This window comes from Fistularia commersonii, chromosome 24 (assembly GCF_037954325.1).
Source record: "Fistularia commersonii isolate RoL2024-O1a breed Wild chromosome 24, RoL_Fcom_v1.0, whole genome shotgun sequence".
Taxonomy (NCBI): domain Eukaryota; kingdom Metazoa; phylum Chordata; class Actinopteri; order Syngnathiformes; family Fistulariidae; genus Fistularia; species Fistularia commersonii.
Genome location: NC_141307.1, coordinates 8,130,101 through 8,155,959, shown reverse-complemented (window position 1 = coordinate 8,155,959; position 25,859 = coordinate 8,130,101). Strand labels below are relative to the sequence as shown.

Sequence of the window (25,859 nt, the reverse complement as noted above, 5' to 3'; positions counted from 1 at the left end):
GAAAATAGATAAGGAGACTTGGTGGTGGAATGAGGAAGTGCAGGAGTATATGCAGAGAAAGCGGTTAGCAAAGACGAAGTGGGATACTGAGAGGACTGAAGAGAATAGACAGGAGTTCAGGGAGATGTGGCGAAAGGTAAAGATACTGGTAGCAAAGGCAAAACAAAAAGCGTACAATGATTGTATGCTCGGATGGATAGAAAGGAGGGTGGGAATGATCTATACAGGTTGGCGAAACAGAGAGATAAAGATGGAATGGATGTACAACAGGTCCGGGTGATTAAGGACAGAGAGGGAAATGTATTGACAGATGCTAGAAGAGTGATGGGAAGATGGAAAGAGTACTTGAAGAACTGATGAATGTGGAAAATGAAAGAGAGGCAAGGGTAGAAGAGGTGACTATTGTAGACCACAAAGTAGCAAAAATTAGTAAGAGTGAAGTGAGGAAGGCATTGAAGAAGATGAAGAGTGGAAAAGCAGTTGGCCCTGATGATATACCTGTGGAGGTATGGAAGTGTCGAGGAGAGGCAGCGGTAGATTTTCTGACTAGATTATTCAACAGGATCTTAGAGAGTGAGAAGATGCCTGAAGAATGGAGACAAAGTGTGTTGGTGCCTATTTTTAAGAATACAGGGGATGTGCAGAATTGTGGCAACTATAGAGGGATAAAGTTGATGAGCCATACAATGAAGTTATGGGAAAGAGTAGTGGAAACTAGACTGAGAGCAGAAGTCAGCATCTGTGAACAGCAGTATGGCTTTATGCCAAGGAAGAGTACTACAGATGCAGTATTTGCATTGAGAATGCTAATAGAGAAGTACAGAGAAGGCCAGAGGGAGCTGCATTGTGTTTTTGTAGACCTAGAAAAAGCATATGACAGGGTGCCAAGAGAGGAGCTCTGGTATTGTATGAGGAAGTCTGGAGTGGCAGAGAAGTATGTTAGACTGGTGCAGGACATGTATGCTAGCTGTGAGACACTGGTACGGTGTGCTGTAGGGGTAACAGAGAAGTTCAAGGTGGAGGTGGGACTCCATCAGGGATCAGCTCTGAGGCTCTTCTTGTTAGCAATGGTGATGGACAGGCTGACAGATGAGGCTAGACAGGAATCTCCATGGACCATGATGTTTGCAGACATTGTGATCTGTAGTTAGAGCAGGGAACAGGTTGAGGAAAATCTAGAGAGGTCGAAGTATGCTCTAGAAAAGAGAGGAATGAAAGTTAGTCGCAGCAAGACAGAATATATGTGTGTGAATGAGAGGAACTCAGGTGGAACGGTGAGGCTACAGGGAGTGGAGATCAAGAAGCTGGAGGATTTCAGGTACTTAGGGTCAACAGTCCAGAGCAACGGAGAGTGTGGAAAAGAGGTGAAGAGACGGGTCCAAGCTGATTGGAATGGGTGGAGAAAAGTGTCAGGGGTACTATGTGATAGAAGACTATCGGCCAGAATGAACGGAAAGGTGTACAAGACAGTGGTGAGACCAGCGATGATGTATGGACTAGAAACTGTTAGATGGAGAAAGTTGACTCGCTGTGGCGACCCCTGACGGGAAAAGCCGAAAGAAGAAGAAGAAGAAGGCGTCCTATTGGTCGGCCGTGCACCACGTGACCGAGGAGATGCGGAAGACGCATCAGCGATGTTGTTTGAAGTGAAGATGACGGTGCACCCTGTTAAATTGCAAATAATAACATATTCGATGGGAGACATCTCAAAGATCGTGGAGACGAATGTTTAACGTACCATTTGGTGTGTCTACTGTATTATGTTGGTAGATGATAATGCAAAGAGGCAGGAGGGTTATAGGTGACGTGTGACATAAGTTTGTTAACTGGACAGCCTGTCTCTACGCCTTGCTTCCGTGTACTGAAGTAAATTCCCACCAAGGAATCTGATCTTAGCGCAAATGGATTGTGTTTGACGACAAAAGACGACAGCCCCGATCCGTCCACCACACTGGTCGCGTTTAAAGACTGTCAGACTGGGATCGTGGCAAAGTTCTCCCGTTTGTAAAACAATAGAAACCAATTGTGGCATCAGGAGGATGGACGGAATGTGTTCTGTGTTCTGACTTCTTCATGAAAATTGAAGCGTCTGTGTCGTTTCGGTCATTCCGGCCTATCGGAACTCAGAGTTGACGTTTTTCTTGTCATTGAATGGCTGCGATGGCTGACACTGGATCAGCCTCTGAATGGAGCAATGCATGACTCAAAAACTTTTGTATTAGTGGTTGTATTTGTACTTAGGAATCAATTACATGCTTGTGGTCATGTGGCACTCTCGTCTGTTGTTTGTACACATTTTCATCTGCTTGTTCATATGGGAAACGAAAACATTATTATTGAAAATCTCTGGTAAAACTGTTACAATGTTTTTTTTTTTTTATTTTACTGAATTCTAAATCCACCTTTCTGTGAAAATGATTTTTTAATAATCTCTGAACAAGCAAGGCTGATTTGTAGCGACTTGCACAAAGATCTACAGACACATTTTTAATTGCGTATTGTAAATGTGTAATACTGAAACACATCTCTTGTGTGTTTTGTAATAAATTTCAGGATGAGTAGAAAAGTCTGATGTTTACTACCTTTCAAGGGAAATCCTGCTTTTCCAATCCAATCTGTATCCTGTCCTACAACCCACTGAAGGGATTCAATGCAGCGTTGGTCTGTTCTGCATCTGAGGCTTCCACCATCCAAGGCTGGACCTGCAGCTCTGATATCAAAGGAATGGCTGTTTCGACGAGGTGGAACCGTGGCCAGTAAGCTTTCCTTTCACGATGGAAATGCTCCCTTACTTGTTGGCTTCCAACTTCTTCTTCCCCAGGTAGTGTTGGAGTGAAGCTTCTCCAGCTGGCATTTGGTAGAGGTGATGGTGGGGATCTAGGTGGTCATTTCATGTTCTTTGACTGTTGTACTGGGGGGCTTTTCCAATAATTATTTGGAGGCACGAATCGGAGGCAGCTGCTGTCAAGCCTGCAGTAGCTCCCCTCCGTCGTTCCACCGAGATGCACCGATGATCATCTCCATTGCCATGGTAAAGGCATGAGGGGATGTGGCGCAGCCTGCCCTGAAGCCCACTTCCAATGATCACCATATTTTGTACTCTGTGGTTGTTTTACAGAATAAGAAATGCTGGAGGAAGCTTCTGACCAGGTTTGTGGTGGTTTCATGCACTTGGAAGAGGTTGAAGGCCTCCCAGATGACAGATGTGGGGATGGATTAAGAAGCCTTGGCTTGGTTTAGGAATAAAACATGCAGGTCTCTTCTGTACCCTTTGAAGATTTTATTTGTTATTGTGTTTCAGGTGAGTTTGGAGTGAGAAGTTATGACTTGTTATCGCAAAGACATGCACCGGGGGTTCAAGATATGTTTAAAGAGGACAGAATTCACGCAGAGGTGCACTGTTTGTCATAGCTTCATTTTGACATTGATTTTCAGTCCAGTCAAGGTGCTGTGAGACTTCAGTGTGTTGTTGGTGCTGATTGCCATCACCCTGTTCATAGGTGAAACTAAAAACTTGAATGTTGTATTTGAAAATTTGACAATTTGATTAAAATAAGCTCAAAATGATCATTATAGTCTAAATCAGCTCATTTTAAAATGTTGATTTGAATAAGTGTCAGTACCCAGTATTCAGATAAAGTGGGGCAAAACAGTATTTAGTCAGCCAACAATTGTGCAAGTTCTCCCACTTAAAAACATGATAGAGGTCTTTCATTTTCATCATTGGTATACTTCAACTATGAGAGACAGAAAATCACCTTGTCTGATTTTTAACAAACTTATTTGGACATAATGATGGAGAATAAGCAGTTGGTCAGGAACAAACATTCATTGCAATACTTTCTTATATACCTTTTGCTGGCAATGACAGGTCAAAGGTTTTCTGAAAAGTCTTCATAAGGTATTCCAGGGGCGGGCAAACTTTTTGGCTCAGGGGCCGGATTGACTTTTAAAATTTGACAATATGATACATGTAAAACAAAAAATGTATTTGTGAACAGTACATATCAGACTCTTTTGATATTTGCTTTGAAAATAAAACCAACTTGGTTTTGAAGGCTCTGACATTTGCTTGCATTTCATTCACAAACCGTTTTTTTGGTTGGATCTTCACGTCCAGCTCATTCATGTGTGTCAGTAGGTCCACAGTAAATGTTAAATAACAAAGCCAATCCGTGTTATTCAGTTCAGGATAAATTCTCAAGAGTTCTGAAGTAGCTCCAAAAATTGATAATCTCCAGTTTGAGCTCCCACATTCGTTGATCCAATCATACATATCAAGCATGAATTCTGTACCAATCTTTGATGGGCCAGATGTGGCCTGTTTAAGAATAAGAATAAGAATAACTTTATTTATCCCAAAGGAAATGGTTGTGCCAGAGTTTCAAGTAAAACATAACAATAATAAATAAAGCGGGGATAAAAAATGGATGAACTTTTCCTTGTTTCATTCATAATGAACATTTTCCATCAGCCGTGTTACAGGCACTGCTCTTCCAGGACATATTTGCAAATTTTAACAGTATGTATTTAATTAAAAGTAAAAAAAAAAAAAGGTTAATGTGTAAATATCTGGTTACAATGTGAACACCTGCAGTTCACAGACAAGTGCAGCTTATGTGTTTGTGTTTTTACCCGCTGTGGTTTATATTCACATGAGCTCCAGATGTCCAGATGTCACTTCTAGGACTTTCAAGTTGCACAACAGTGCTCATTATCACAGCATCTCCTCTGGTCCTGCTCACTCTAGGTGAACAGCAGGGGGTCCAGGGCGGGTCGGTGTTGGATCTCAGGTAAGACAGAACAACAAGGTGCTCAGAGGACGTCAGTCACTCCTACAGAGCCAGGATGGAAGATCTGTACCCAGGGTCCTGTGGTTCTTTGTTTTCCTGCAGACGGGGATGATGTTGGAGGTCTTGGAGCAGACCGGCGCACAGAAGGAGACTCCTGGGCTGCTGGGTGACTGGACTTGGACCTGATTCATCAACAGTGTGTCAGAACTTCTCTCCATTCAGTGCATTTAAAAACCTCTGCATGTCAACAATGGTGGTCTGGCATCAGTTAAGCCACAGAATGCCAGTATAAGAGTTCAGAGAAGCGGGACTCGGGATGAAAGTGTCCACGGAGGGGATTCCACAGGTCCCACATCTCTTTTCTTAATTCATAATTTAAAGTACAGTTAATTCATATGGTTAGAATTAGAATTAATTCATATAGTTTGAAGTAGAATTAATTTATATAGTTCAAAGTAGAATTGAACCGAAGAGTTTATGGCCGTTTTCCGAACATACCCCGTTAACGGAAGTGAAGAAGGGAGCTGTCGGTCCCTGAAGGCTCAAGGGTTCCGCGATTTGTTCCCGGTCAAAAGCGCCGTCCAGCCCCGCGACGTAAGTTCACTTTTACAGAGAATAGTGACGATTTCTCGACCTACAATCGGATTGACCGTGTTTATAACAACCGCGAAGCAACTCCCGGTGATTTTTCACGGTAATTGAGGGCCTTTCGGCCTAGAAATCTTGACAACGTCACAGATTTCGTGAGCTGAGGTAAGGCTAGCTAACAACCTAGCTAGCGGCCTTCCGCCATCTTGCCTCGGAGAGCGTCGGTAATTGAGTGTTGGCGACTCAAACGACAACGATAAAGCGGTGGTCTAGCCGAGCGCGATCGGCTCCGTCCGACCAGCAGTCGTTGTAACAGCCGGTATTAGCCGGTGCGGGGCGGGGTTAGCGTTCAAGGCCGTCGAAGGCTGTTTGGGGTGCCGGGGTCCAGTGGGTGTTCGCCACGGGACGAGATGATTTACCGTCGTGTTTAGAAATTGTTATGCTGGTAGTGACGAAAACATGAATGTAATTAAATGTAAATGTGGATTTAAAACCATTTTACTGTTGTCTTGTGTTCGTGCCGTTTTTTGAATTGTGTTTCCCGGCGATGAGCGGCGAGTCTCTGTGAGAGCTGGTCGCATCGATACGGTAACCAGACGGGTTCACAAGATGGCGCCCGTTTGCCGCGCTGTGTATCGTGAGCGGTTCAAACGTCCTGTTTCCACCTGTGTCTTTTCTCCTCACGGGCGACTTTTTCCCATATTCCAGGTTGATTTGAAGGGGACACGATTCCTAGGAGTCTGCTTGTTGAAGTCCTGGGTTTACTTTGATGCTTTGGCGTCCTGTCGGGGGGGCGTGCACCACGTGACCGGGCAGATGCGGAAGATGCTTTAGCCATGTTGTTTCTTGTCAAGCAGGAGAGTCGGCCTCCACCGGGACCTCCGTCTCCGGGGCGATGGGGGCGATGGGGGAGATGCGCCGTCGCTCCGGGCCGAGCGGCTTAGACGGGGTGGGGGTTTATTTGGGAATGAAGTCGTGAGTGAAGCTGACGGTGCGGGGAATGCGCTGGCGTCGAGCGAGGGCGTGGGGCTATCGCTTCTCGGCCTTTTGGCTAAGATCAAGTGTAGTATCTGTTCTTATCAGTTTAATATCTGATACGTCCCCTATCCGGGGACCAAATATTAAATTGATTTTTGAGCCGTCCACTCGACGCATCGACCCGGTATTGCAATGCCTCTGGGAATGGTGCACCCCCTGCTTTTGTGTCCGATGTCAAGGTTGCCATGTCCTCCAACAACGTCATACATAACCAACATACACGGGACCCAGATCTTATCTGTACCCTGTGTGACCAGCGACACTGTCCCCGTTGTTTCTGCCGGTAGGGAACGGTAGATAGCGACACACGAGCGTGTCTGCCTGAAACCCTGTCCCTACCATTCGCCCCGTGCAGCCCAATAAAATCCCACTATGGACCAGAATTGAGCCTAAATGGATCGCATTTGAAACGGATGGATTGCCTTGTATAGACTGTGTCAGACTGGGCTCAGGGGGAAGTTCTCCCGGTCGTAGAGCGGCAGAAACCCCTCGCGCCATCAGGAGGACGGACGGAACGTGTTCCGGTTGTCCTCTGACTTCTTCGTGAAAATTGAAGCGTCCGTGTCGTTTTCGGCGTCCCGGCCCGTCAGAACTCAGAGTTGACGTTTTTTTTTGTGCGGAGTGTGTGTGTGTGTGTGTTTGCGTGTGTGTGTGTGCGAGGGGGAACTTGTGTGAGCTCCCGGAACAGTCCGCGTGGGTTCCCCCCCGACTGAGAACGGCGTGCGTGTGAAAGCGGTCCGTGCGCGGGACGCGTGTGACTCATACTTACCTGGCAGGGGAGATACCATGATCAAGAAGGTGGTTCACACAGGACGAGGCTCAGCCATTGCACTGCGGCTGTGCTGACCCCTGCGAATTCCCCAAATGTGGGAATCTCGACTGCATAATTTTTGGTAGTGGGGTACTGCGTCCGCGCTCTCCCCTGTTGTGCTGTTCAAGAGCAAGTCTGTGTCGCCGGAGGCCGGGTTCACTGTTTGTGGTCGCACGCGCCGACCCTCCCTGGCTGGGTTGTGACCCAACCAGGGAGTTGTCGTTGCACATGGCAGGTGCACCGCAAAAGCGTGGATTTACGATCGGCCCAAAAATCAATCCAGAGTGTCCAAGTCCATGAAATGTTCCTGCTTCTTGATCTCCACTCCCTGTAGCTTCACCGTTCCACCCGAGTTCCTCTCATCCCCACACATGTATGCTGTCTTGCTGTGACTAACTTTCGTTCCTCTCCTTTCCAGAGCATACCCCCACCTCTCTATAGTTTCACCGAGACACTTTACAGTTTATAGTTTATTTTGATTTCCAAGTCTGCCTTTTATTATTTATTACTGTTATATTTTCTGTAACTCTGGCACAACAGTTTCCTTCGGGATAAATAAAGTTGTTCTTATCTTATCTTATCTTATCTTATCTTATCTTATCTTATCTTGGCCTCCACCTGTTTTCTGCTCTCACTACAGATCACAACGGCATCTGCAAAGGTCACGGACCGTGGAGATTCACGTCTACCCTCATCCGTCAGGCCGTCCGTCCGTCATGCGAACAAGAGGGGGCTCAGGGACTATCCCCGACGGAGTCCCGCTTCCACCTTGAACTTCTCTGGTCCCGTCTTACAGCACACCGCACCATTGTCTCCCAGCTAGCATACATGTCCTGCACCAGTGTAACACACTTCTCTGCCGCTCCAGACTTCCTCATAGGATACCATAGCTCCTCTCTTGGCAACCTGTCGTATGACTTTTCAAGGTGTACAAAAAGGCAATGCGGCTCCCACCGGCCTTCTCTGTACTTCTCTATGAGCATTCTCGACACAAATACTGCATCTGTAGTACTCTTCCTTTTTCTATGTGTATTTTATTTAATTTTCTCTTTCTCTTGTCATTAACTGTCCCGCCGTGCATTTGACTCCTGGTATGGCCTTTCCTAGCTCCCTCTTTATCTTAGGTAAAGTGTGTTTGATGATTTTTGGTTATAGTAACCTTGGTTGCCACTGGCTGTAATCATGGAAACGCAATAGAAGGAGCTCCTGACAGATCTGGAAATGACTGGAGGTGGAAAAGACGGAGGACGGCTGCTTATGACATGTCCTTCCGCGTAGCCTAGTCTCGTTTACGGCCGTACCACCCTGAACACGCCCGATCTCGTCTGATCTCGGAAGCCAAGCAGGGTCGGGCCTAGTTGGTACTTGGATGGGAGACCGCCTGGGAATACCAGGTGCCGTAAGCTTTTTTATGTTCGTCCCCTCTGTCAACAGCAGGAGGTGCTGTCTCTCAAGAGCGCCAACATTTCACACACGGACACACGCCGCTCATTCCCTTGTGTTTGTCCCACGGGAGTCACCGTGAAGCCCGGCGCGACACGCGCTCAGTCATAGTTCCCCGCCTTACCTTGTTCGGTCACTTTCCGTTGTCTCGCCGCCTCCGTCCGTCGCTCACCGCCTTTCTCGTCATCCCCGTTCAGTATTTCTCCATGTGTGCTGAATTTCTTTTTCTCTCGTTTGTGCCTCTCGCTGTTGAATAATCCAGCTGCTGACCTCCGTACCGCTGGCTCTCCTAGGCACTTCCAGGCCTCCACATGTACGGTACGTCATCAGGACCCACTGCCTTTGAACTCCTCATCCTCTTCGATGCCCTCCTCGCTTCTTTTTACACTTGTCTCTTCTCCTTTTGCGATCGCCAGTAATCAGCGCTTCTACACTTGGCTCTCTTTCATTTTTCCCCATTCATTCATCATATTCCTAGGAGTCTGGTTGTTGAAGTCCTGGGTTTACTTTGATGCTTCGGCGTCCTGTCGGGGGGCAGTGCACCACGTGACCGGGCAGATGCGGAAGATGCATCAGCCATGTTGTTTTTTTAAAGGAGGAACATCGGCCTCCACCGGGACCTCCGTGTCCGGGGCGTGACGGAGGTCTTATCTTATCTTGACCTCCACCTGTTTTCTGCTCTCACTACAGATCACAACGGCATCTGCAAAGGTCACAGTCCGTGGAGATTCACGTCTACCTTCATCCGTCAGGCCGTCCGTCACCGTTGCGAACAAGAAGGGGCTCAGGGCCTATCCCCAACAGAGTCCCGCTTCCACCTTGAACTTCTCTGGTCCCGTCTTACAGCACACCGCACAACTGTCTCCCAGCTAGCATACATGTCCTGCACCAGTGCAACACACTTCTCTGCCGCTCCAGACTTCCTCATAGGATACCAGAGCTCCTCTCTTGGCAACCTGTCGTATGACTTTTCAAGGTGTACAAAAAGGCAATGCGGCTCCCACCGGCCTTCTCTGTACTTCTCTATGAGCATTCTCGGCGCAAATACTGCATCGGTAGTACTCTTCCTTTTTCCATGTGTATTTTATTTAATTTTCTCTTTCTCTTGTCATTAACTGTCCCGCCGTGCATTTGAGTCCTGGTATGGCCTTTGCTAGCTCCCTCTTTACCTTAGGCTGCAGCCTAAGGTAAAGTGTGTCTGATGATTTTTGGTTATAGTAACCTTGGTTGCCACTGGCTGTAATCATGGAAACGCAATAGAAGGAGCTCCTGACACATCTGGAAATGACTGGAGGTGGAAAAGACGGGGGACGGCTGCTTATAAAATGCCCTTCCGCGTAGCCTAGTCTCGTTTACGGCCATACCACCCTGAACACGCCTGATCTCGTCTGATCTCGGAAGCCAAGCAGGGTCGGGCCTGGTTAGTACTTGGATGGGAGACCGCCTGGGAATACCAGGTGCCGTTATCTTTTTCATGTTCGTTCCCTCTGTCAAAAGCAGGGGGTGCTGTCTCTCAAGAGCGCCAACATTTCACACTCGGACACACGCCGCTCATTCCCTTGTGTCTGTCCCACCGGAGTCACCGTGAAGCCCGGCGCGACACGCGCTCAGTCATAGTTCCCCGCCTTACCTTTCGGGTCACTTTCCGTTGTCTCGCCGCCTCCGTCCGTCGCTCGCCGCCGTTCTTGTCATCCCCGTACAGTATTTCTCCATGTGTGCTGAATTTCTTTTTCTCTCGTTTATACCTGTCGCTGTTGAATAATCCAACCGCTGATCTCCGTACCGCTGGCTCTCCTAGGCACTTCCAGGACTCCACATGTACGGTACGTCATCAGGACCCCCTGCCTTTGAACTCCTCCTCCTCTTCGATGCCCTCCTCGCTTCTTTTTACACTCGTTTCTGCTCCTTTTGCGATCGCCAGTAATCAGCGCTTCTACCCTTGGCTCTCTTTCATTTTTCCCCATTCATTCATCATATTCCTAGGAGTCTGGTTGTTGAAGTCCTGGGTTTACTTTGATGCTTCGGCGTCCTGTCGGAGGGCCGTGTACCACGTGACCGGGCAGATGCGGAAGATGCATCAGCCATGTTGTTTTTTTTAAAGCAGGAACATCAGCCTCCACCGGGACCTCCGTGTCCGGGACGAGACGGAGGTCTTATCTTATCTTATCTTGACCTCCACCTGTTTTCTGCTCTCACTACAGATCACAACGGCATCTGCAAAGGTCACAGTCCGTGGAGATTCACGTCTACCTTCATCCGTCACCGTTGCGAACAAGAAGGGGCTCAGGGCCTATCCCCAACAGAGTCCCGCTTCCACCTTGAACTTCTCTGGTCCCGTCTTACAGCACACCGCACAACTGTCTCCCAGCTAGCATACATGTCCTGCACCAGTGCAACACACTTCTCTGCCGCTCCAGACTTCCTCATAGGATACCAGAGCTCCTCTCTTGGCAACCTGTCGTATGACTTTTCAAGGTGTACAAAAAGGCAATGCGGCTCCCACCGGCCTTCTCTGTACTTCTCTATGAGCATTCTCGGCGCAAATACTGCATCGGTAGTACTCTTCCTTTTTCCATGTGTATTTTATTTAATTTTCTCTTTCTCTTGTCATTAACTGTCCCGCCGTGCATTTGAGTCCTGGTATGGCCTTTGCTAGCTCCCTCTTTACCTTAGGCTGCAGCCTAAGGTAAAGTGTGTCTGATGATTTTTGGTTATAGTAACCTTGGTTGCCACTGGCTGTAATCATGGAAACGCAATAGAAGGAGCTCCTGACACATCTGGAAATGACTGGAGGTGGAAAAGACGGGGGACGGCTGCTTATAAAATGCCCTTCCGCGTAGCCTAGTCTCGTTTACGGCCATACCACCCTGAACACGCCTGATCTCGTCTGATCTCGGAAGCCAAGCAGGGTCGGGCCTGGTTAGTACTTGGATGGGAGACCGCCTGGGAATACCAGGTGCCGTAAGCTTTTTCATGTTCGTTCCTTCTGTCAAAAGCAGGGGGTGCTGTCTCTCAAGAGCGCCAACATTTCACACACGGACACACGCCGCTCATTCCCTTGTGTCTGTCCCACCGGAGTCACCGTGAAGCCCGGCGCGACACGCGCTCAGTCATAGCTCCCCGCCTTACCTTTCGGGTCACTTTCCGTTGTCTCGCCGCCTCCGTCCGTCGCTCGCCGCCGTTCTTGTCATCCCCGTACAGTATTTCTCCATGTGTGCTGAATTTCTTTTTCTCTCGTTTATACCTGTCGCTGTTGAATAATCCAACCGCTGATCTCCGTACCGCTGGCTCTCCTAGGCACTTCCAGGACTCCACATGTACGGTACGTCATCAGGACCCCCTGCCTTTGAACTCCTCCTCCTCTTCGATGCCCTCCTCGCTTCTTTTTACACTCGTTTCTGCTCCTTTTGCGATCGCCAGTAATCAGCGCTTCTACCCTTGGCTCTCTTTCATTTTTCCCCATTCATTCATCATATTCCTAGGAGTCTGGTTGTTGAAGTCCTGGGTTTACTTTGATGCTTCGGCGTCCTGTCGGAGGGCCGTGTACCACGTGACCGGGCAGATGCGGAAGATGCATCAGCCATGTTGTTTTTTTTAAAGCAGGAACATCAGCCTCCACCGGGACCTCCGTGTCCGGGACGAGACGGAGGTCTTATCTTATCTTATCTTGACCTCCACCTGTTTTCTGCTCTCACTACAGATCACAACGGCATCTGCAAAGGTCACAGTCCGTGGAGATTCACGTCTACCTTCATCCGTCACCGTTGCGAACAAGAAGGGGCTCAGGGCCTATCCCCAACAGAGTCCCGCTTCCACCTTGAACTTCTCTGGTCCCGTCTTACAGCACACCGCACAACTGTCTCCCAGCTAGCATACATGTCCTGCACCAGTGCAACACACTTCTCTGCCGCTCCAGACTTCCTCATAGGATACCAGAGCTCCTCTCTTGGCAACCTGTCGTATGACTTTTCAAGGTGTACAAAAAGGCAATGCGGCTCCCACCGGCCTTCTCTGTACTTCTCTATGAGCATTCTCGGCGCAAATACTGCATCGGTAGTACTCTTCCTTTTTCCATGTGTATTTTATTTAATTTTCTCTTTCTCTTGTCATTAACTGTCCCGCCGTGCATTTGAGTCCTGGTATGGCCTTTGCTAGCTCCCTCTTTACCTTAGGCTGCAGCCTAAGGTAAAGTGTGTCTGATGATTTTTGGTTATAGTAACCTTGGTTGCCACTGGCTGTAATCATGGAAACGCAATAGAAGGAGCTCCTGACACATCTGGAAATGACTGGAGGTGGAAAAGACGGGGGACGGCTGCTTATAAAGTGCCCTTCCGCGTAGCCTAGTCTCGTTTACGGCCATACCACCCTGAACACGCCCGATCTCGTCTGATCTCGGAAGCCAAGCAGGGTCGGGCCTGGTTAGTACTTGGATGGGAGACCGCCTGGGAATACCAGGTGCCGTAAGCTTTTTCATGTTCGTTCCCTCTGTCAAAAGCAGGGGGTGCTGTCTCTCAAGAGCGCCAACATTTCACACACGGACACACGCCGCTCATTCCCTTGTGTCTGTCCCACCGGAGTCACCGTGAAGCCCGGCGCGACACGCGCTCAGTCATAGTTCCCCGCCTTACCTTTCGGGTCACTTTCCGTTGTCTCGCCGCCTCCGTCCGTCGCTCGCCGCCGTTCTTGTCATCCCCGTACAGTATTTCTCCATGTGTGCTGAATTTCTTTTTCTCTCGTTTATACCTGTCGCTGTTGAATAATCCAACCGCTGATCTCCGTACCGCTGGCTCTCCTAGGCACTTCCAGGACTCCACATGTACGGTACGTCATCAGGACCCCCTGCCTTTGAACTCCTCCTCCTCTTCGATGCCCTCCTCGCTTCTTTTTACACTCGTTTCTGCTCCTTTTGCGATCGCCAGTAATCAGCGCTTCTACCCTTGGCTCTCTTTCATTTTTCCCCATTCATTCATCATATTCCTAGGAGTCTGGTTGTTGAAGTCCTGGGTTTACTTTGATGCTTCGGCGTCCTGTCGGAGGGCCGTGTACCACGTGACCGGGCAGATGCGGAAGATGCATCAGCCATGTTGTTTTTTTTAAAGCAGGAACATCAGCCTCCACCGGGACCTCCGTGTCCGGGACGAGACGGAGGTCTTATCTTATCTTATCTTGACCTCCACCTGTTTTCTGCTCTCACTACAGATCACAACGGCATCTGCAAAGGTCACAGTCCGTGGAGATTCACGTCTACCTTCATCCGTCACCGTTGCGAACAAGAAGGGGCTCAGGGCCTATCCCCAACAGAGTCCCGCTTCCACCTTGAACTTCTCTGGTCCCGTCTTACAGCACACCGCACAACTGTCTCCCAGCTAGCATACATGTCCTGCACCAGTGCAACACACTTCTCTGCCGCTCCAGACTTCCTCATAGGATACCAGAGCTCCTCTCTTGGCAACCTGTCGTATGACTTTTCAAGGTGTACAAAAAGGCAATGCGGCTCCCACCGGCCTTCTCTGTACTTCTCTATGAGCATTCTCGGCGCAAATACTGCATCGGTAGTACTCTTCCTTTTTCCATGTGTATTTTATTTAATTTTCTCTTTCTCTTGTCATTAACTGTCCCGCCGTGCATTTGAGTCCTGGTATGGCCTTTGCTAGCTCCCTCTTTACCTTAGGCTGCAGCCTAAGGTAAAGTGTGTCTGATGATTTTTGGTTATAGTAACCTTGGTTGCCACTGGCTGTAATCATGGAAACGCAATAGAAGGAGCTCCTGACACATCTGGAAATGACTGGAGGTGGAAAAGACGGGGGACGGCTGCTTATAAAGTGCCCTTCCGCGTAGCCTAGTCTCGTTTACGGCCATACCACCCTGAACACGCCCGATCTCGTCTGATCTCGGAAGCCAAGCAGGGTCGGGCCTGGTTAGTACTTGGATGGGAGACCGCCTGGGAATACCAGGTGCCGTAAGCTTTTTCATGTTCGTTCCCTCTGTCAAAAGCAGGGGGTGCTGTCTCTCAAGAGCGCCAACATTTCACACACGGACACACGCCGCTCATTCCCTTGTGTCTGTCCCACCGGAGTCACCGTGAAGCCCGGCGCGACACGCGCTCAGTCATAGTTCCCCGCCTTACCTTTCGGGTCACTTTCCGTTGTCTCGCCGCCTCCGTCCGTCGCTCGCCGCCGTTCTTGTCATCCCCGTACAGTATTTCTCCATGTGTGCTGAATTTCTTTTTCTCTCGTTTATACCTGTCGCTGTTGAATAATCCAACCGCTGATCTCCGTACCGCTGGCTCTCCTAGGCACTTCCAGGACTCCACATGTACGGTACGTCATCAGGACCCCCTGCCTTTGAACTCCTCCTCCTCTTCGATGCCCTCCTCGCTTCTTTTTACACTCGTTTCTGCTCCTTTTGCGATCGCCAGTAATCAGCGCTTCTACCCTTGGCTCTCTTTCATTTTTCCCCATTCATTCATCATATTCCTAGGAGTCTGGTTGTTGAAGTCCTGGGTTTACTTTGATGCTTCGGCGTCCTGTCGGAGGGCCGTGTACCACGTGACCGGGCAGATGCGGAAGATGCATCAGCCATGTTGTTTTTTTTAAAGCAGGAACATCAGCCTCCACCGGGACCTCCGTGTCCGGGACGAGACGGAGGTCTTATCTTATCTTATCTTGACCTCCACCTGTTTTCTGCTCTCACTACAGATCACAACGGCATCTGCAAAGGTCACAGTCCGTGGAGATTCACGTCTACCTTCATCCGTCACCGTTGCGAACAAGAAGGGGCTCAGGGCCTATCCCCAACAGAGTCCCGCTTCCACCTTGAACTTCTCTGGTCCCGTCTTACAGCACACCGCACAACTGTCTCCCAGCTAGCATACATGTCCTGCACCAGTGCAACACACTTCTCTGCCGCTCCAGACTTCCTCATAGGATACCAGAGCTCCTCTCTTGGCAACCTGTCGTATGACTTTTCAAGGTGTACAAAAAGGCAATGCGGCTCCCACCGGCCTTCTCTGTACTTCTCTATGAGCATTCTCGGCGCAAATACTGCATCGGTAGTACTCTTCCTTTTTCCATGTGTATTTTATTTAATTTTCTCTTTCTCTTGTCATTAACTGTCCCGCCGTGCATTTGAGTCCTGGTATGGCCTTTGCTAGCTCCCTCTTTACCTTAGGCTGCAGCCTAAGGTAAAGTGTGTCTGATGATTTTTGGTTATAGTAACCTTGGTTGCCACTGGCTGTAATCATGGAAACGCAATAGAAGGAGCTCCTGACACATCTGGAAATGACTGGAGGTGGAAAAGACGGGGGACGGCTGCTTATAAAGTGCCCTTCCGCGTAGCCTAGTCTCGTTTACGGCCATACCACCCTGAACACGCCCGATCTCGTCTGATCTCGGAAGCCAAGCAGGGTCGGGCCTGGTTAGTACTTGGATGGGAGACCGCCTGGGAATACCAGGTGCCGTAAGCTTTTTCATGTTCGTTCCCTCTGTCAAAAGCAGGGGGTGCTGTCTCTCAAGAGCGCCAACATTTCACACACGGACACACGCCGCTCATTCCCTTGTGTCTGTCCCACCGGAGTCACCGTGAAGCCCGGCGCGACACGCGCTCAGTCATAGTTCCCCGCCTTACCTTTCGGGTCACTTTCCGTTGTCTCGCCGCCTCCGTCCGTCGCTCGCCGCCGTTCTTGTCATCCCCGTACAGTATTTCTCCATGTGTGCTGAATTTCTTTTTCTCTCGTTTATACCTGTCGCTGTTGAATAATCCAACCGCTGATCTCCGTACCGCTGGCTCTCCTAGGCACTTCCAGGACTCCACATGTACGGTACGTCATCAGGACCCCCTGCCTTTGAACTCCTCCTCCTCTTCGATGCCCTCCTCGCTTCTTTTTACACTCGTTTCTGCTCCTTTTGCGATCGCCAGTAATCAGCGCTTCTACCCTTGGCTCTCTTTCATTTTTCCCCATTCATTCATCATATTCCTAGGAGTCTGGTTGTTGAAGTCCTGGGTTTACTTTGATGCTTCGGCGTCCTGTCGGAGGGCCGTGTACCACGTGACCGGGCAGATGCGGAAGATGCATCAGCCATGTTGTTTTTTTTAAAGCTGGAACATCAGCCTCCACCGGGACCTCCGTGTCCGGGACGAGACGGAGGTCTTATCTTATCTTATCTTATCTTGACCTCCACCTGTTTTCTGCTCTCACTACAGATCACAACGGCATCTGCAAAGGTCACAGTCCGTGGAGATTCACGTCTACCTTCATCCGTCACCGTTGCGAACAAGAAGGGGCTCAGGGCCTATCCCCAACAGAGTCCCGCTTCCACCTTGAACTTCTCTGGTCCCGTCTTACAGCACACCGCACAACTGTCTCCCAGCTAGCATACATGTCCTGCACCAGTGCAACACACTTCTCTGCCGCTCCAGACTTCCTCATAGGATACCAGAGCTCCTCTCTTGGCAACCTGTCGTATGACTTTTCAAGGTGTACAAAAAGGCAATGCGGCTCCCACCGGCCTTCTCTGTACTTCTCTATGAGCATTCTCGGCGCAAATACTGCATCGGTAGTACTCTTCCTTTTTCCATGTGTATTTTATTTAATTTTCTCTTTCCCTTGTCATTAACTGTCCCGCCGTGCATTTGAGTCCTGGTATGGCCTTTGCTAGCTCCCTCTTTACCTTAGGCTGCAGCCTAAGGTAAAGTGTGTCTGATGATTTTTGGTTATAGTAACCTTGGTTGCCACTGGCTGTAATCATGGAAACGCAATAGAAGGAGCTCCTGACACATCTGGAAATGACTGGAGGTGGAAAAGACGGGGGACGGCTGCTTATAAAGTGCCCTTCCGCGTAGCCTAGTCTCGTTTACGGCCATACCACCCTGAACACGCCCGATCTCGTCTGATCTCGGAAGCCAAGCAGGGTCGGGCCTGGTTAGTACTTGGATGGGAGACCGCCTGGGAATACCAGGTGCCGTAAGCTTTTTCATGTTCGTTCCCTCTGTCAAAAGCAGGGGGTGCTGTCTCTCAAGAGCGCCAACATTTCACACACGGACACACGCCGCTCATTCCCTTGTGTCTGTCCCACCGGAGTCACCGTGAAGCCCGGCGCGACACGCGCTCAGTCATAGTTCCCCGCCTTACCTTTCGGGTCACTTTCCGTTGTCTCGCCGCCTCCGTCCGTCGCTCGCCGCCGTTCTTGTCATCCCCGTACAGTATTTCTCCATGTGTGCTGAATTTCTTTTTCTCTCGTTTATACCTGTCGCTGTTGAATAATCCAACCGCTGATCTCCGTACCGCTGGCTCTCCTAGGCACTTCCAGGACTCCACATGTACGGTACGTCATCAGGACCCCCTGCCTTTGAACTCCTCCTCCTCTTCGATGCCCTCCTCGCTTCTTTTCACACTCGTTTCTGCTCCTTTTGCGATCGCCAGTAATCAGCGCTTCTACCCTTGGCTCTCTTTCATTTTTCCCCATTCATTCATCATATTCCTAGGAGTCTGGTTGTTTAAGTCCTGGGTTTACTTTGATGCTTCGGCGTCCTGTCGGAGGGCCGTGTACCACGTGACCGGGCAGATGCGGAAGATGCATCAGCCATGTTGTTTTTTTTAAAGCAGGAACATCAGCCTCCACCGGGACCTCCGTGTCCGGGACGAGACGGAGGTCTTATCTTATCTTATCTTATCTTGACCTCCACCTGTTTTCTGCTCTCACTACAGATCACAACGGCATCTGCAAAGGTCACAGTCCGTGGAGATTCACGTCTACCTTCATCCGTCACCGTTGCGAACAAGAAGGGGCTCAGGGCCTATCCCCAACAGAGTCCCGCTTCCACCTTGAACTTCTCTGGTCCCGTCTTACAGCACACCGCACAACTGTCTCCCAGCTAGCATACATGTCCTGCACCAGTGCAACACACTTCTCTGCCGCTCCAGACTTCCTCATAGGATACCAGAGCTCCTCTCTTGGCAACCTGTCGTATGACTTTTCAAGGTGTACAAAAAGGCAATGCGGCTCCCACCGGCCTTCTCTGTACTTCTCTATGAGCATTCTCGGCGCAAATACTGCATCGGTAGTACTCTTCCTTTTTCCATGTGTATTTTATTTAATTTTCTCTTTCTCTTGTCATTAACTGTCCCGCCGTGCATTTGAGTCCTGGTATGGCCTTTGCTAGCTCCCTCTTTACCTTAGGCTGCAGCCTAAGGTAAAGTGTGTCTGATGATTTTTGGTTATAGTAACCTTGGTTGCCACTGGCTGTAATCATGGAAACGCAATAGAAGGAGCTCCTGACACATCTGGAAATGACTGGAGGTGGAAAAGACGGGGGACGGCTGCTTATAAAGTGCCCTTCCGCGTAGCCTAGTCTCGTTTACGGCCATACCACCCTGAACACGCCCGATCTCGTCTGATCTCGGAAGCCAAGCAGGGTCGGGCCTGGTTAGTACTTGGATGGGAGACCGCCTGGGAATACCAGGTGCCGTAAGCTTTTTCATGTTCGTTCCCTCTGTCAAAAGCAGGGGGTGCTGTCTCTCAAGAGCGCCAACATTTCACACACGGACACACGCCGCTCATTCCCTTGTGTCTGTCCCACCGGAGTCACCGTGAAGCCCGGCGCGACACGCGCTCAGTCATAGTTCCCCGCCTTACCTTTCGGGTCACTTTCCGTTGTCTCGCCGCCTCCGTCCGTCGCTCGCCGCCGTTCTTGTCATCCCCGTACAGTATTTCTCCATGTGTGCTGAATTTCTTTTTCTCTCGTTTATACCTGTCGCTGTTGAATAATCCAACCGCTGATCTCCGTACCGCTGGCTCTCCTAGGCACTTCCAGGACTCCACATGTACGGTACGTCATCAGGACCCCCTGCCTTTGAACTCCTCCTCCTCTTCGATGCCCTCCTCGCTTCTTTTTACACTCGTTTCTGCTCCTTTTGCGATCGCCAGTAATCAGCGCTTCTACCCTTGGCTCTCTTTCATTTTTCCCCATTCATTCATCATATTCCTAGGAGTCTGGTTGTTGAAGTCCTGGGTTTACTTTGATGCTTCGGCGTCCTGTCGGAGGGCCGTGTACCACGTGACCGGGCAGATGCGGAAGATGCATCAGCCATGTTGTTTTTTTTAAAGCAGGAACATCAGCCTCCACCGGGACCTCCGTGTCCGGGACGAGACGGAGGTCTTATCTTATCTTATCTTGACCTCCACCTGTTTTCTGCTCTCACTACAGATCACAACGGCATCTGCAAAGGTCACAGTCCGTGGAGATTCACGTCTACCTTCATCCGTCACCGTTGCGAACAAGAAGGGGCTCAGGGCCTATCCCCAACAGAGTCCCGCTTCCACCTTGAACTTCTCTGGTCCCGTCTTACAGCACACCGCACAACTGTCTCCCAGCTAGCATACATGTCCTGCACCAGTGCAACACACTTCTCTGCCGCTCCAGACTTCCTCATAGGATACCAGAGCTCCTCTCTTGGCAACCTGTCGTATGACTTTTCAAGGTGTACAAAAAGGCAATGCGGCTCCCACCGGCCTTCTCTGTACTTCTCTATGAGCATTCTCGGCGCAAATACTGCATCGGTAGTACTCTTCCTTTTTCCATGTGTATTTTATTTAATTTTCTCTTTCTCTTGTCATTAACTGTCCCGCCGTGCATTTGAGTCCTGGTATGGCCTTTGCTAGCTCCCTCTTTACCTTAGGCTGCAGCCTAAGGTAAAGTGTGTCTGATGATTTTTGGTTATAGTAACCTTGGTTGCCACTGGCTGTAATCATGGAAACGCAATAGAAGGAGCTCCTGACACATCTGGAAATGACTGGAGGTGGAAAAGACGGGGGACGGCTGCTTATAAAGTGCCCTTCCGCGTAGCCTAGTCTCGTTTACGGCCATACCACCCTGAACACGCCCGATCTCGTCTGATCTCGGAAGCCAAGCAGGGTCGGGCCTGGTTAGTACTTGGATGGGAGACCGCCTGGGAATACCAGGTGCCGTAAGCTTTTTCATGTTCGTTCCCTCTGTCAAAAGCAGGGGGTGCTGTCTCTCAAGAGCGCCAACATTTCACACACGGACACACGCCGCTCATTCCCTTGTGTCTGTCCCACCGGAGTCACCGTGAAGCCCGGCGCGACACGCGCTCAGTCATAGTTCCCCGCCTTACCTTTCGGGTCACTTTCCGTTGTCTCGCCGCCTTCGTCCGTCGCTCGCCGCCGTTCTTGTCATCCCCGTACAGTATTTCTCCATGTGTGCTGAATTTCTTTTTCTCTCGTTTATACCTGTCGCTGTTGAATAATCCAACCGCTGATCTCCGTACCGCTGGCTCTCCTAGGCACTTCCAGGACTCCACATGTACGGTACGTCATCAGGACCCCCTGCCTTTGAACTCCTCCTCCTCTTCGATGCCCTCCTCGCTTCTTTTTACACTCGTTTCTGCTCCTTTTGCGATCGCCAGTAATCAGCGCTTCTACCCTTGGCTCTCTTTCATTTTTCCCCATTCATTCATCATATTCCTAGGAGTCTGGTTGTTGAAGTCCTGGGTTTACTTTGATGCTTCGGCGTCCTGTCGGAGGGCCGTGTACCACGTGACCGGGCAGATGCGGAAGATGCATCAGCCATGTTGTTTTTTTTAAAGCAGGAACATCAGCCTCCACCGGGACCTCCGTGTCCGGGACGAGACGGAGGTCTTATCTTATCTTATCTTATCTTGACCTCCACCTGTTTTCTGCTCTCACTACAGATCACAACGGCATCTGCAAAGGTCACAGTCCGTGGAGATTCACGTCTACCTTCATCCGTCACCGTTGCGAACAAGAAGGGGCTCAGGGCCTATCCCCAACAGAGTCCCGCTTCCACCTTGAACTTCTCTGGTCCCGTCTTACAGCACACCGCACAACTGTCTCCCAGCTAGCATACATGTCCTGCACCAGTGCAACACACTTCTCTGCCGCTCCAGACTTCCTCATAGGATACCAGAGCTCCTCTCTTGGCAACCTGTCGTATGACTTTTCAAGGTGTACAAAAAGGCAATGCGGCTCCCACCGGCCTTCTCTGTACTTCTCTATGAGCATTCTCGGCGCAAATACTGCATCGGTAGTACTCTTCCTTTTTCCATGTGTATTTTATTTAATTTTCTCTTTCTCTTGTCATTAACTGTCCCGCCGTGCATTTGAGTCCTGGTATGGCCTTTGCTAGCTCCCTCTTTACCTTAGGCTGCAGCCTAAGGTAAAGTGTGTCTGATGATTTTTGGTTATAGTAACCTTGGTTGCCACTGGCTGTAATCATGGAAACGCAATAGAAGGAGCTCCTGACACATCTGGAAATGACTGGAGGTGGAAAAGACGGGGGACGGCTGCTCATAAAGTGCCCTTCCGCGTAGCCTAGTCTCGTTTACGGCCATACCACCCTGAACACGCCCGATCTCGTCTGATCTCGGAAGCCAAGCAGGGTCGGGCCTGGTTAGTACTTGGATGGGAGACCGCCTGGGAATACCAGGTGCCGTAAGCTTTTTCATGTTCGTTCCCTCTGTCAAAAGCAGGGGGTGCTGTCTCTCAAGAGCGCCAACATTTCACACACGGACACACGCCGCTCATTCCCTTGTGTCTGTCCCACCGGAGTCACCGTGAAGCCCGGCGCGACACGCGCTCAGTCATAGTTCCCCGCCTTACCTTTCGGGTCACTTTCCGTTGTCTCGCCGCCTCCGTCCGTCGCTCGCCGCCGTTCTTGTCATCCCCGTACAGTATTTCTCCATGTGTGCTGAATTTCTTTTTCTCTCGTTTATACCTGTCGCTGTTGAATAATCCAACCGCTGATCTCCGTACCGCTGGCTCTCCTAGGCACTTCCAGGACTCCACATGTACGGTACGTCATCAGGACCCCCTGCCTTTGAACTCCTCCTCCTCTTCGATGCCCTCCTCGCTTCTTTTTACACTCGTTTCTGCTCCTTTTGCGATCGCCAGTAATCAGCGCTTCTACCCTTGGCTCTCTTTCATTTTTCCCCATTCATTCATCATATTCCTAGGAGTCTGGTTGTTGAAGTCCTGGGTTTACTTTGATGCTTCGGCGTCCTGTCGGAGGGCCGTGTACCACGTGACCGGGCAGATGCGGAAGATGCATCAGCCATGTTGTTTTTTTTAAAGCAGGAACATCAGCCTCCACCGGGACCTCCGTGTCCGGGACGAGACGGAGGTCTTATCTTATCTTATCTTATCTTGACCTCCACCTGTTTTCTGCTCTCACTACAGATCACAACGGCATCTGCAAAGGTCACAGTCCGTGGAGATTCACGTCTACCTTCATCCGTCACCGTTGCGAACAAGAAGGGGCTCAGGGCCTATCCCCAACAGAGTCCCGCTTCCACCTTGAACTTCTCTGGTCCCGTCTTACAGCACACCGCACAACTGTCTCCCAGCTAGCATACATGTCCTGCACCAGTGCAACACACTTCTCTGCCGCTCCAGACTTCCTCATAGGATACCAGAGCTCCTCTCTTGGCAACCTGTCGTATGACTTTTCAAGGTGTACAAAAAGGCAATGCGGCTCCCACCGGCCTTCTCTGTACTTCTCTATGAGCATTCTCGGCGCAAATACTGCATCGGTAGTACTCTTCCTTTTTCCATGTGTATTTTATTTAATTTTCTCTTTCTCTTGTCATTAACTGTCCCGCCGTGCATTTGAGTCCTGGTATGGCCTTTGCTAGCTCCCTCTTTACCTTAGGCTGCAGCCTAAGGTAAAGTGTGTCTGATGATTTTTGGTTATAGTAACCTTGGTTGCCACTGGCTGTAATCATGGAAATGCAATAGAAGGAGCTCCTGACACATCTGGAAATGACTGGAGGTGGAAAAGACGGGGGACGGCTGCTCATAAAGTGCCCTTCCGCGTAGCCTAGTCTCGTTTACGGCCATACCACCCTGAACACGCCCGATCTCGTCTGATCTCGGAAGCCAAGCAGGGTCGGGCCTGGTTAGTACTTGGATGGGAGACCGCCTGGGAATACCAGGTGCCGTAAGCTTTTTCATGTTCGTTCCCTCTGTCAAAAGCAGGGGGTGCTGTCTCTCAAGAGCGCCAACATTTCACACACGGACACACGCCGCTCATTCCCTTGTGTCTGTCCCACCGGAGTCACCGTGAAGCCCGGCGCGACACGCGCTCAGTCATAGTTCCCCGCCTTACCTTTCGGGTCACTTTCCGTTGTCTCGCCGCCTCCGTCCGTCGCTCGCCGCCGTTCTTGTCATCCCCGTACAGTATTTCTCCATGTGTGCTGAATTTCTTTTTCTCTCGTTTATACCTGTCGCTGTTGAATAATCCAACCGCTGATCTCCGTACCGCTGGCTCTCCTAGGCACTTCCAGGACTCCACATGTACGGTACGTCATCAGGACCCCCTGCCTTTGAACTCCTCCTCCTCTTCGATGCCCTCCTCGCTTCTTTTTACACTTGTTTCTGCTCCTTTTGCGATCGCCAGTAATCAGCGCTTCTACCCTTGGCTCTCTTTCATTTTTCCCCATTCATTCATCATATTCCTAGGAGTCTGGTTGTTGAAGTCCTGGGTTTACTTTGATGCTTCGGCGTCCTGTCGGAGGGCCGTGTACCACGTGACCGGGCAGATGCGGAAGATGCATCAGCCATGTTGTTTTTTTTAAAGCAGGAACATCAGCCTCCACCGGGACCTCCGTGTCCGGGACGAGACGGAGGTCTTATCTTATCTTATCTTATCTTGACCTCCACCTGTTTTCTGCTCTCACTACAGATCACAACGGCATCTGCAAAGGTCACAGTCCGTGGAGATTCACGTCTACCTTCATCCGTCACCGTTGCGAACAAGAAGGGGCTCAGGGCCTATCCCCAACAGAGTCCCGCTTCCACCTTGAACTTCTCTGGTCCCGTCTTACAGCACACCGCACAACTGTCTCCCAGCTAGCATACATGTCCTGCACCAGTGCAACACACTTCTCTGCCGCTCCAGACTTCCTCATAGGATACCAGAGCTCCTCTCTTGGCAACCTGTCGTATGACTTTTCAAGGTGTACAAAAAGGCAATGCGGCTCCCACCGGCCTTCTCTGTACTTCTCTATGAGCATTCTCGGCGCAAATACTGCATCGGTAGTACTCTTCCTTTTTCCATGTGTATTTTATTTAATTTTCTCTTTCTCTTGTCATTAACTGTCCCGCCGTGCATTTGAGTCCTGGTATGGCCTTTGCTAGCTCCCTCTTTACCTTAGGCTGCAGCCTAAGGTAAAGTGTGTCTGATGATTTTTGGTTATAGTAACCTTGGTTGCCACTGGCTGTAATCATGGAAACGCAATAGTAGGAGCTCCTGACACATCTGGAAATGACTGGAGGTGGAAAAGACGGGGGACGGCTGCTCATAAAGTGCCCTTCCGCGTAGCCTAGTCTCGTTTACGGCCATACCACCCTGAACACGCCCGATCTCGTCTGATCTCGGAAGCCAAGCAGGGTCGGGCCTGGTTAGTACTTGGATGGGAGACCGCCTGGGAATACCAGGTGCCGTAAGCTTTTTCATGTTCGTTCCCTCTGTCAAAAGCAGGGGGTGCTGTCTCTCAAGAGCGCCAACATTTCACACACGGACACACGCCGCTCATTCCCTTGTGTCTGTCCCACCGGAGTCACCGTGAAGCCCGGCGCGACACGCGCTCAGTCATAGTTCCCCGCCTTACCTTTCGGGTCACTTTCCGTTGTCTCGCCGCCTCCGTCCGTCGCTCGCCGCCGTTCTTGTCATCCCCGTACAGTATTTCTCCATGTGTGCTGAATTTCTTTTTCTCTCGTTTATACCTGTCGCTGTTGAATAATCCAACCGCTGATCTCCGTACCGCTGGCTCTCCTAGGCACTTCCAGGACTCCACATGTACGGTACGTCATCAGGACCCCCTGCCTTTGAACTCCTCCTCCTCTTCGATGCCCTCCTCGCTTCTTTTTACACTCGTTTCTGCTCCTTTTGCGATCGCCAGTAATCAGCGCTTCTACCCTTGGCTCTCTTTCATTTTTCCCCATTCATTCATCATATTCCTAGGAGTCTGGTTGTTGAAGTCCTGGGTTTACTTTGATGCTTCGGCGTCCTGTCGGAGGGCCGTGTACCACGTGACCGGGCAGATGCGGAAGATGCATCAGCCATGTTGTTTTTTTTAAAGCAGGAACATCAGCCTCCACCGGGACCTCCGTGTCCGGGACGAGACGGAGGTCTTATCTTATCTTATCTTA

The 25,859-nt window shown here is 50.1% G+C and overlaps 13 non-coding genes and 1 pseudogene across 13 annotated transcripts; all 14 read left to right on the top strand.

The window, feature by feature from the left end:
• The first annotated feature begins 6,412 nt into the window (after positions 1–6,412).
• Positions 6,413–6,577, top strand: LOC147220009 (U2 spliceosomal RNA; annotated as a pseudogene).
• A 603-nt stretch (positions 6,578–7,180) lies between these two features.
• LOC147220008 (U1 spliceosomal RNA) lies at positions 7,181–7,344 on the top strand. The gene has a single exon (XR_015108241.1). It is a non-coding gene; the product is annotated as a U1 spliceosomal RNA (small nuclear RNA).
• A 1,173-nt stretch (positions 7,345–8,517) lies between these two features.
• LOC147220007 (5S ribosomal RNA) lies at positions 8,518–8,636 on the top strand. The gene has a single exon (XR_015108639.1). It is a non-coding gene; the product is annotated as a 5S ribosomal RNA (ribosomal RNA).
• Positions 8,637–10,023: 1,387 nt separating this feature from the next.
• LOC147220006 (5S ribosomal RNA) lies at positions 10,024–10,142 on the top strand. Its single transcript, XR_015108567.1, has one exon. It is a non-coding gene; the product is annotated as a 5S ribosomal RNA (ribosomal RNA).
• A 1,380-nt stretch (positions 10,143–11,522) lies between these two features.
• On the top strand, positions 11,523–11,641 carry LOC147220005 (5S ribosomal RNA). Its single transcript, XR_015108443.1, has one exon. It is a non-coding gene; the product is annotated as a 5S ribosomal RNA (ribosomal RNA).
• A 1,380-nt stretch (positions 11,642–13,021) lies between these two features.
• LOC147220004 (5S ribosomal RNA) lies at positions 13,022–13,140 on the top strand. The gene has a single exon (XR_015108351.1). It is a non-coding gene; the product is annotated as a 5S ribosomal RNA (ribosomal RNA).
• A 1,380-nt stretch (positions 13,141–14,520) lies between these two features.
• On the top strand, positions 14,521–14,639 carry LOC147220003 (5S ribosomal RNA). The gene has a single exon (XR_015108350.1). It is a non-coding gene; the product is annotated as a 5S ribosomal RNA (ribosomal RNA).
• A 1,380-nt stretch (positions 14,640–16,019) lies between these two features.
• Positions 16,020–16,138, top strand: LOC147220002 (5S ribosomal RNA). Its single transcript, XR_015108349.1, has one exon. It is a non-coding gene; the product is annotated as a 5S ribosomal RNA (ribosomal RNA).
• A 1,385-nt stretch (positions 16,139–17,523) lies between these two features.
• On the top strand, positions 17,524–17,642 carry LOC147220001 (5S ribosomal RNA). Its single transcript, XR_015108348.1, has one exon. It is a non-coding gene; the product is annotated as a 5S ribosomal RNA (ribosomal RNA).
• Positions 17,643–19,027: 1,385 nt separating this feature from the next.
• LOC147220000 (5S ribosomal RNA) lies at positions 19,028–19,146 on the top strand. The gene has a single exon (XR_015108347.1). It is a non-coding gene; the product is annotated as a 5S ribosomal RNA (ribosomal RNA).
• A 1,380-nt stretch (positions 19,147–20,526) lies between these two features.
• LOC147219999 (5S ribosomal RNA) lies at positions 20,527–20,645 on the top strand. The gene has a single exon (XR_015108346.1). It is a non-coding gene; the product is annotated as a 5S ribosomal RNA (ribosomal RNA).
• Positions 20,646–22,030: 1,385 nt separating this feature from the next.
• On the top strand, positions 22,031–22,149 carry LOC147219998 (5S ribosomal RNA). The gene has a single exon (XR_015108345.1). It is a non-coding gene; the product is annotated as a 5S ribosomal RNA (ribosomal RNA).
• A 1,385-nt stretch (positions 22,150–23,534) lies between these two features.
• On the top strand, positions 23,535–23,653 carry LOC147219997 (5S ribosomal RNA). The gene has a single exon (XR_015108343.1). It is a non-coding gene; the product is annotated as a 5S ribosomal RNA (ribosomal RNA).
• A 1,385-nt stretch (positions 23,654–25,038) lies between these two features.
• Positions 25,039–25,157, top strand: LOC147219996 (5S ribosomal RNA). The gene has a single exon (XR_015108342.1). It is a non-coding gene; the product is annotated as a 5S ribosomal RNA (ribosomal RNA).
• The last annotated feature ends 702 nt before the right edge of the window (positions 25,158–25,859 follow it).